Here is a 10,989-nt window from a genome sequence, read left to right as displayed (position 1 = left end):
TTTTAAGGGATCACTCCAGTGAATCAAGGCCACCACAGAAAAGGAAAAGGGTAACTGGGAGCGAATTGTTTGCAAATTTTATTAACTGGGTGAATAAAACTGGGAAAAAAAGACTCAAAAGGAGTCCCCACTCTATTTGAGCTTTTTTAAAAAAGCTACAGTGTGTCCTCTCGAGTTCTGTGTACTGTCTATGTATTATCTCTTTGTTTTTTGGCTTAATCTGGTTTTTAAAAGGATGCCGTTGGATTAAATTAGAAACGGGAGTCCAGCTAAAATGGGGAGGCGAGGGTGCAGCGGGCGCGCCACATTCTGTCTTCCCCCAGCGCTAGCTTAGAACCATGTGTTAGGTTAGGTGGCTCAGGAGGTGGCGAAGGAAATAAAGAGAGTTGATCAGAAAAGGAAGGAAGGAAGGAAAGTTTATTCTGCGTCTCCGGGAGACCCACGTACCCCAAGGACAGGGCACGTGGATTCACGCCAACAGGGAGGGGGGCGCTTTTTTTATACTGCGGTTGGGTGAGGGGTGGGGACATGAGCTGAGGTATTCAGCTGAGGAAGTTTCAGCTGCAGGGGGTCAGCAAGGTATTCAGGAATGAGCCAGTATCTGTGTGGCAGTCGGTGTTGATTCAGGGAGAAGCCAGTATCTGTGCCTGGCATGCTGATCTGCCAGAAATGCCAGGGGGAGTCCATTATCTCGCCACATGTCTGCATGTATCCGATCCTGGGCTCTCTCTGACATAACACCCTAACACCGTGCCTAGAGTCTCTCCACGTTGCACAGACGGCGGCGGTGCCATTGAAGCCAGGAGGAGGCAAGAGCGAACGCCGCTGCTGCTTATTCTTTTTTAGTGCAGTGGCGGAGAGCGGGAGTGTGCGCCACGTGAAGTGGGCTGCCCTGGGGAGAGGCATCGCTTCCTGGGGCCAGTGGCAGGGACTCTCGAGGCGGCTGGCTCATGGATGATGCTTTCCCCCGCTGTGGCCGGACACACTCGCGCGCTGCCCTTGTCCCCCACCTTCCTTCCCACCGCCAAACGCACGCCGCATCCGGCTAGTCTCCCATGCTCCTTTCACCAGGGGCACCCCCGGCTGGGGTGGTGCAACTGAGGCTGGGGAATTCCCTGCGTTTCTGGCAAGCTTGGATTTCTCTGCGTTCCCAAACCTGCGCAGAAAGGCTTCCAAGGAAAAAAAGATGCCCTTTTAAAATCCCCTCCTCCCGTTTCCAGCAGTTTCGCTGGCTGCAGGCTGTTTCTCGGGGACGCAAGCGTGAGTGTCTGATTTTCCCTTATGGAGTATCTGCAATATAGGATTGAGTTTGTTCATTTAGAACAGTGGTTCTCACTTTGGCTACACATTAGAATCACCTGGGAATCTTTAAAATTCTGATTTCTGGGGCCCCACCCCATAACAAAGAAACAGAATTTCCGGAGGATGAGGCCCAGAAATCAGGATTTTAAAAAGATTCCTAGGTGATTCTAATGTTCAGCTAAGGTTGAGAACCACTGGTTTAGAATGTGTACTGTTAATGTCTAAAATTTTGTCTCGTCGTAAAAAGGGTAATATGATTCTAGTGAGTTTTCAAGCTAAGTCTAATCAGAAAGGAGGATTAATTCTGTAATTTAACCAAATGTACTGATAAGCAAGTTCCCCTTTTAACCGGGAAGGATGTCCTTTTAATCTTTTTAATCTTTTCAATCTTCCTGCTGCACAGCGTGGCCGCCATCTTGGACAGAGTGGCACAAGGCTGCCAACTTGAAACAGCAAAGGCTCGCCCCTCCTCCTGAATTAGCCCATCACAAACGGAATGTCTGCTTACTGAGGCAGGATGGGATTTCAGGGGTGGAGTTTTAAGGCGGAGTTAAAGCGAAAGTTTTGCTACGGAAACACAGATGGGGCAAAAGCATGCTTGTCTGGCAAATTTATTTTTTCTATGAAGATACTTGTTCTGATTGCTTAATAAATTAGCTTTATAATTTAGCCAGGGTCTTGTAATTTCAGTTATGTGATAGACCAATGTTTTTAAAGCAGTTGGCTTTAATAAAAGCCGACAATAGAAGCTCGTATTTCTTAAAAAGCTTGTAGATAAAAACATTCTTGAAAGGTACTGGGTAAAATGAAGAATATTATTCAGGCATTAAATCTAATTATTAATAGCAGTCACCATAAATATTAAAGGAAGGTTATCTTTAATTCTCTGAAGGTGACCACAGCTATGCAGCGAGAAAATGGGCAAGCAATTAACGTGTTTCTCCCAGCAGTTTTTCTGACATTCATGGTATATCATATGAAAAATTCAATGACCAAATTAAAAGTAATTGATTCCATGGTCAAGACTAAATCCTTTAATGTTAAGAACTGTTTTAAGCTTTAATAATTTTTAAATTAGATATATATTTGGCAATTTTTCCGAATGTAATATTTCAAGAATATAATTGAAGGACAGATTTTGTGCATCTCAAAGGGCCCTGAGATAGTACAAAAGGATTTATTCCTTCTCCCAAAAAAGAAATATCTAAATTAGACCAATACAATATGCTTGATTGCGTAAGGAAATTCTGCCAAATAAATAAATAAAAAGGGAAATCAATTTATTAATAGCAATGTTTTTATTTAAATATATATGCCTTGAATGTCATGAAAAGTTATTGTTAAGTGTATGCACAAACCCACAAAGTCATTTTTTCTAATTTCTTGACTCACATTTACAACTATCTTAAAAAATATAAATGCCAAGGGGTTTGAAGTCATTTAGAAAACCCTGCTTTCCTTAAACTAAGGACAATTAAAGGTTAATGATTTATATTTTCCCTCCCTAAACAAAAGTTAAATAGCTTATGTCAAAGTACTTAAAGGGACTTATAGCAGTAATCCAATTAGTGTTATTTACTGTCCACAAAGACGAGTAAAGTTAACTAATGAGCTTTATTTCTAATTAATTTAAATTGGCTAATTGAAATGAATGAATATCCAAGAAGATTTAATTGTACTGTACAGGAAACTGTTCCTGAAATATTAATTAAAATTTTTATTAATGGTTCATCTCATAATAATAATTATTTAGCATTCAATAAATCCAAAGCAGTCATATCTCTATACAAGAAATTAAATCTAAAGTCATCAAGACTGCACTAAATTTTTTTCAAAAGGCTCTTTATATAATTTTTAATACAATATAGGGGAATAATGGAATAATCTCCTGTAAGAATATTGCATTAATCGTGCACCTATGGATGAGGACAGTGGGTGGGGAGTGAAGGCGGAGGGTGGGGTGGGAACTGGAAGGAGGGGAGTTATGGGGGGAAAAAAAGAGGAACAAATGTAATAATCTGAACAATAAAGATTTAATAAAAAAAAATAAAAAAAATCCGTACCTCACAAAGTATGAGGATTAAAATAATTAATACTCTTGCAAACTGGTTTGACTCAGTGGATAGAGCGTCGGCCTGTGGACTGAAAGGTCCTATTTTCGATTCCGGTCAGGGCATGTACCTGGGTTACGGGCACATCCCCAGTAGGAGATGTGCAGGAGGCAGCTGATCGATGTTTCTCTCTCATCGATGTTTCTAACTCTCTCTCTCCCTTCCTCTCTGTAAAAAATCAATAAAATATATTAAAAAAAAATAAGTAATACTCTTAAACATTCCTGGCACATCCCTGGTACATAGGAGGACCTCAATAAAGGTTCATTTATTCATTCAAAAAAAAAAAAGAATATTGCATTAAGCCTAAATTATTTTAAAATTGTTATTTATAATTGATTTTCACTTGTAATGCCTATGGCTGGACACCTGTAAAAGTGCATTGGTGTCAAGGTGGGCCAAAAAGAAGAATGGTCTAGTTAAATAAAAAGATCTCAAATCTAATTTATATGAAATTCCCTCTTACCATTTGGTTGAGGATGTTTATATATTTCTAGAAAATTTATCAAAGCTTGTGTGGATCCCTGCAAGAAATATTACCTTCAACATGGACCTGAGAGAGGAACTGGCCAATTGAAAGAGGAGTCCACATCTGGAGCCACGCCTTACAGCTGCAGGTAATCAACTGCCCAGCCCACAGATAGCAATGATCCCAAGCAGCCCACTGAAGAAGTGGGAAGAGGACGAAGTGGACAGCAAGGAGCCCAGAAGTGACCAGGAGCCCAGGAACACCTGAGAACATCCTTCTTGCCATGTTAGTAGTAATCAGCTGTATGGTAATGCTACCAGGGGCAAATGGGGAGGTATTTTGGACTTATGTTTCTGACCCACCATGGGTAAGACCCCTTACATGGGCTGATCCTCCACCTAATATAGTTACTAATGATACCAAAAATCTTGGTCATCCAGGAGGACCACAGGTGGGGCAAGGAAGCATATGAGCAAGGTATAATTACACAGGTGTTGCCACCCAGCTTCCCTTTTGTATGACTCTAAATCAAGCCACTGCTCCCTTGTGTGTAAAATTAAAGAAAGGTTTTTGGCCAGCTTGGACCCCAAAGGACAAGGAATAAAAAACTCAAATACGTTTATTATCTCTACTTGCTCTGGGGAAAGGTGCAGAAAATGTAAGTGTGCTAAGCCCCCCCCCCCCGCCCCCCACTAAGCCATTATGTAAAAGGTCTTATGAATGGGATCCCACTGAGGAAGAAGTTAATTGGCAAGACTGTTATAGTAATTATCCTACCAACAGCAAACTTAATAACAATTTTTTCTTTATAGACTGGAGCCCTTATGGGTCTCTGTATAGTAATAACCGCACCCTTAAATGGAAAGAGAATGCATCCTATCGATATGTTGAAGAAAATCACTCCATCTCATGGCATGGAGGAGAATTTGTTGGGCCTCAACTACAACGTGACAGTTGGCTTCTTCAAAGTATGCAGTGGAAATTAGCTGCTGCACTTGCACCTATAAAATGGTATAGTTTTAATTATACCTCAAATAGTTCCATTTCTGCTCTATGAGGAACTCTGAATAAGACAGTGTTTGCTACTGCCTGTGTGTTTGATCCCTTTGTACTCCTCTCAGGCCCCATTCAGATGCATCTAAATGTTATAAGCCATCTGCATGAGGTATCATGCACAGGTTGTACTTTATCCCATTGTATTAATTCTACTTTTCAAAAGAACTCCCACATGACTTTATTTTATTTTATTTTTTCTTAATTAAATCTTTATTGTTCAGATTATTACAGTTGTTCTTCTTTTTTCCCCCCATAGCTCTCCTCCACCCAGTTCCCACCCCACCCTCTGCCCTTACCCCTACCACTGTCCTCATCCATAGGTGTACGATTTTTGTCCAGTCTCATCCTATACCCCCAAACCCCTTTACTCCCAAGAATTGTAAGTCCACTCCCTTTTTATGCCCCTGGTTCTATTATATTCACCAGTTTACTCTGTTCATCAGGTTTTTTATTCACTTGATTTTTAGATTCACTTGTTGATAGATATGTATTTGCTGTTCATAATTTTTACCTTTACCTTTTTCTTCTTCCTCTTAAACAATACCTTTCAGCATTTCATATAATACTGGTTTGGTGGTGATGAAATCCTTTAGCTTTTTCTTATCTGTGAAGCTCTTTATCTGACCTTCAATTCTGAATGATAGCTTTGCTGGGTAAAGTAATCTTGGTTGTAGGTTCTTGGCATTCATCACTTTGAATATTTCTTGCCACTCTCTTCTGGCCTGCATAGTTTCTGTTGAGAAATCAGCTGACAGTCTTATGGGTACTCCCTTGTAGGTAACTGACTTTTTTTCTCTTGTTGCTTTTAAGATTTTCTCTTTGTCTTTTGCCCTTGGCATTTTAATTATGATATTTCTTGGTGTGGTCCTCTTTGGACCTTTTGTTTGGGGCTCTCTGTGCTTCCTGGACTTGTAAGTCTATTTCTTTCACCAGATAGGGGAAGTTTTCTGTCATCATTTCTTCAAATAGGCTTTCAATATCTTGATCTTTCTTCTTCTGGCACCCCTATAATTCTGATGTTGGTATGCTTGAAGTTGTCCCAGAGGTTCATTACACTATCTTCATATTTTTGGATTCTTTTTTCTCTTTGTTTTTCCGGTTGGGTATTTTTTGTTTCTTTGTATTTCAAATCTTTGACTTGATTCTTGGGATCCTCTTGTCTGCTGTTGGATCTCTGTATATTATTCTTTATTTCAGTCAGTGTATGCTTAATTTCTAGTTGGTCTTTTTTCATATCTTCCAGGGCAGGGTCTCACTAAATTTAGCGGAGGTTTCCAGAAAATTCTGGAAAAACCTTAAAAGTGTGGTTTTGAACTCTATATCCAGTCATTTGCTTTCCTCCATTTCTGTCATTTGTGACCTGTTTCTTTGTCTCCACATTTTTTATGCTTCCCTGTGTTGGTAGAGTGGCTTTGTGTGCTAGGTGTCCTATAGGGCGCAGTGGCTCAGCCTCCTCAATTACCTGAGGTGGACACTCTTGGTGCTCCCCTCTGTGGGCTTTGTGCACAGTATTGTTGTAGTTAAGCCTTGATTGTTATAGGTATCACTGGGAGGAATTGACCTCCAGGCCAATTGGCTGTGAGAATCATCTGTGTCTGCAGTGGGAGAACTTCTGTGCTGAAGACACCCTTCTCGGGAAAGACTTGCTTCAGTAGGGCTTTGGTGCTCACTGAGTCTGTCCCCTGAGTGTGTCCCTTATGGATATGAGGAGTTGTAATCTGGATGGTCCCACTCTGACCACTGGGTACACTGGCTCTTGGATCTAAGGAGGTGCTAATTTAGCCTCTGCCAGAGGCTACCCAGCAGGAGCTACGAAGAGATCTGCAGATTACCCTTCCTTTTTTGGGGGTTAGGAGGTGCCCAGATGAGGCCCAGCTGTGAAGCAATGCAAGCTGCTGTGGGGCCTTGGGCCTTCTCTTGGAAGTTCTGGGTCTGTCTGGCCCAGCTGCAATTTGTTAGGTAATTTTCAGATTGCAAAGGGCCAGGGCATTCATATGCAAAAGCCTCTGCCGCAGCCTGGGTGGGGCGGGGTCTCAGGAAATCAACAGGGTGGAGCAAGCACCTATGGCTGATCCTCAGCCCTGCCCTAAGGGGCCCCTCGTCTCAGTGCCCCGGTAATTGCTGCAAGCACCTCTGAGGGAAAGTCGCCCTCAAGTTCCGAGTTCTGCCTGCACCAGACAGTGCAGTTTCTCCTTGTATGAGTCCTGGGTTCCCAGAGACTTCCTGGAACTGGAGTTCAGAGCAGTTGGGGGCTTGTGACTCCCTCCCGGTTCAAAAAGACAGCCGGCGTCCTCAGGTGCCAGCCCCTTTCTGCGAGCGCTTGAGCCTCCGTACCTCTGAGCTTTACTTCCGCAGCTCCTGGGAGTCTCAGTGTGCTTTTCTTTTTCCTTCTAGTTGTAGAATTTCCACTCAGCCAGCCTTTCTGTAGTTCTGGATGATGTCCATTTTGTCTTTTTGTTGTATTTTTGAACTTGTTGTGGGAGGCAGCAATTTCCGGTGTTTACCTATGCCGCCATCTTGGTTTCTCCCCTCCTTGCTGATTTTTTGTTTAGGGTATTTATCCAGTGGTGTCAATGGTGTACTAATGTTTCCTACTATGACTGTGTTGTTGTCCATCTCTCTCTTGATATCTTTCAGAAGTTGTTTTTTTTTTATGTATTTGTGTGCTCCTGCATTGGGTGCATATATATTTACCAGAATTATATCCTCTTATTGAATTGTTCCCTTTATTATTATGTAGTGGCCTTCCTTATCTCTTGTTATGGCCTTCGCTTTGAGTTCCAATTTTTCAGATATAAGTATTGTTAACCCAGGTTTTTTCTCATTACCATTCGCCTGAAAAATTTTTTACCATCCCTTCACTATCAGTTGGTGTGTGTCCTTTGTTCTGAGGTGGGTCTCTTTTAGACAGCAAATATATGGGTCATGTTTTCTTATCCATTCAGCTACCCTATGTCTTTTGACTGGAGCATTTAAACCATCTACATTTACGGTTATTATTTATAGGCACTTCTTTGTTGCCATTTTAATTATTTATGCCTTCCCTTTCTATTTCTTCTTTTTACAGCAGTCCCTTTAGCATTTCTTGCATTGCTGGCTTGGTGGTAATAAACTTCCTTAGCCCTTCTTTTTTTGTCTGTGAAGCATCTGATTTCACTTTCACTTTTGAATGATAACCTTGATGGGTATATTATTCTTGGATCCATTTACTTTCTTTGCATTACTTTGTATATTTCATCCCATTCCCTTCTGGTCTGATGTGTTTCTGTTAAGAAATCAGTTGATCGTCTTATGGGAGATTCCTTGCAGGTACGTTTCTGTCTCTCTGGCAGCCTTTCAAATTCTGACTTTGTCGTTGGTGCTTGCCAATTTAATTATGGTGTGTCTTGGTGTCTGTCTTTTTGGGTTCATTTTGTTTGTGACTCTGTGAGCTTCTTGGACTTGTTGTGGTTTTTTTCTTCCCAATATTGGGGAAGTTTTCTGTCATTATTTCTTCAAACAGATTTTCTATTCCTTGCCTGCTGGGGTTCTTGCTCCAGCATTAAGACGGGTTCAGCAATCTGCAGAAGGAGCTGTGTGTATTAAATAAGAGTCCAGAGAGGAAGCATAATTTTGAAAGGCATTTGAGGGTCAGAGGAGCGTAGCTTAAGAAACTAAGATCTCTTCATCTCAGGACCCCATGCTTTTTATTAACACAAATTGTCTTTAGGCGAGGCAGAGATATACACCTCAAAGGGTCAGGTTTCATACACAGAGTCCACGGTCAGAATGGGGAGAATTAGCCTATGACTGTTCAGATGTTTGGCCAGTAGGACGCAATAACATGTAGATTAAGATGCCCTGAGCTATTTGGCAGCAAACAATCATCCCTTTTCAGGTTTGGGATAATGCCTTCAACCATTCCCAACAGGTGATAACATATGTGACTCAGCCCTTGTTGAGTCCCCAAGTTCCATCAACATTTTGATGAAACTCTTGCAATTATGACATGCTGGAATTGGCTTCCAGCACTTGCCCAGTTTCTTCACCTTCTGGTCCCCCTATTATGCAGAAGTTGTTTCCTTTCGTGTTGTCCCAAAGCTCCCTTAGGCTCTCCTCCTGTTTTTTAAGTTTTTTTTTTTCCATTTGTGCTCTGCTTGGGTGTTTTTTCCTACCTTGTCTTCTAGCTCAGTGATAAAGACCTCAGCTTCTTCTAGCTTACTGTTGATGCTTTCTGTTGTGTTCTGTATTGCAGCAATGTCATACTTCATTTCTCCTTGGTTCTTCTTAAATTCCTCTTGATTCTTACACTTGTTGAATTTGTCTTCCATACTTTTTAGAGTCCTTATGACAATTACTCTGAATTCTTTCTCTGACAAATTGCTTGCATCTATTTTGTTTACTTTCTCTTGTGGTGATTCCTCCTTTTCTTTCACATGGGGGCTGTTTTTTGTCTCCTCATTTGTCTCCTCTCAGGGTGTCTTTGTATGTGGCCCACTCTCTACCATGTTAACCAAAAGGCACCAAATACAACTTGACAAGACACGACATAGTGGGAACAAAACACAAGTGCATTCACGACACCGATAACCCCAAATAAAGGTGAACACCAGAGAAAAGAGACTTTAGGGAGAGAAAAGAGTGCAAAAATGCTATTGAGAAAAGGGGAAAAAAAAGTAAGAGAGAAAAGAAAAAGAAGGGACAGTTAAATCCGGCAGGAGCAGCAGAGGCTGGCAGACCAGGCTCTCTGGGACAGGGAGAGACTACCATCGCTGCGGGCACTCCCTGGTCTGCTGGACTTGGGCACGGAGCCCACTTCATCTTGAAGGGGAGAGCAGCCTCTTCTAGGAACTCATCAGCACCACCACCCAGACAGGCCTGGGATACTGCCCGTAACCCAGCAGCCACTCCAGCCAAAATCTTGCTGCCCACCCGCAGACTTTCAGACCCTGGGATCTCCACCTCCAAAGGAGCAACTTGCCTGCAGCAGTAAGTGCAGCCTCCCCCCCACCCCCCCACCCCCCACCAGCTGCAGACTTCCGACATCGCATTCGCCCATCTCCAGAGCGCAGGTCTCCCAGGCACACCACTCCATAGACTTCTCTTAGGAGTTACTGTGAGCCCCAGCTGGGTGTGATTTTGTACAGACACAGGCGCACTGCACCCCAGTAGAAATTCTGAATTCCCTCTGCCTGAAAAACTGCCCCCACACACCCAGCTGCGCAATTTAAGCACCAGGGCCCTTCAGCGCCAGGGTCCCTCAGAGTGCATCAGAGCTCAGCGCCCGGCAAAGGAACTGCCACAGTTGCTCATTCCCCCTGAGCCCTCTATCCACAGGTCACTTTGGGAAGCCACAGTGAACCTCCAATGGGTCCGATCTTGGACAAATAGGGACGCACTCCCCTGGGCAGTAGAAATTCTGAATTCACCCATCCTGAATACCTGCCCAAAGACACCTCAATTAAGCGTGCCAGGGCCCGTCAGAGTGCTTCAGTGCGCGGGTGCTAGCAAACTCCCTGCAGGTGCTCCTGTGTGCTGCCACCAGGAACGCGTGCCTATCCACCACAGGTGCATCATCAAAAATTGAGTTTCCCCACCCCACAGCTGCAGAACTCTGGACACTACAGTTGCATGCTTTTCTAGAGTGCAGGTCTCCCAAGACCACCACTACACAGGCATCCCTGCTGTGAGCCCCATTCGACTCACACTTAAACAAACAGGGGTGCACTGCTGGTCTATAGAAATTCTGAATTCCCTCTTCTGCGATACCTGCCCACAGACACTGCAATCCAGTGGCTTCAGTGCCAGGGCCCTTCAGAGTGTGTCAGTACACCCTGCTGACAAACACACCACAGGTGCCTCTGTGAGCTGCCGCTGGGATCGCATGTATCCAACAACAGAGGCAGCAGCAAAAGCTGAGTCTTTCCACCCCACAACTACAGAACTCTAGACACCACAGTCACGCCTTTCCAGAATGCAGACCTCTTGAGCCCCACCACCCCAACATATGGTTCCTGGGTGCCACTGTGAGACCCTGCCGGGGCACGCATGATTTCAACCAAGGGCACAAGA

The 10,989-nt window shown here is 43.3% G+C and overlaps 1 long non-coding RNA gene across 1 annotated transcript; it reads left to right on the top strand.

Moving 5' to 3' along the window:
• The first annotated feature begins 777 nt into the window (after positions 1 to 777).
• Positions 778 to 5,158, top strand: LOC308510786. Its single transcript, XR_013995433.1, has 3 exons — positions 778 to 1,260; positions 3,911 to 4,167; positions 4,695 to 5,158. It is a non-coding gene; the product is annotated as an uncharacterized lncRNA (long non-coding RNA).
• The last annotated feature ends 5,831 nt before the right edge of the window (positions 5,159 to 10,989 follow it).

This window comes from Myotis nattereri (genome assembly GCF_964212035.1).
Source record: "Myotis nattereri genome assembly, chromosome: X".
Lineage (NCBI taxonomy): Eukaryota > Metazoa > Chordata > Mammalia > Chiroptera > Vespertilionidae > Myotis > Myotis nattereri.
This window is presented reverse-complemented; position numbering and strand designations above follow the sequence as displayed.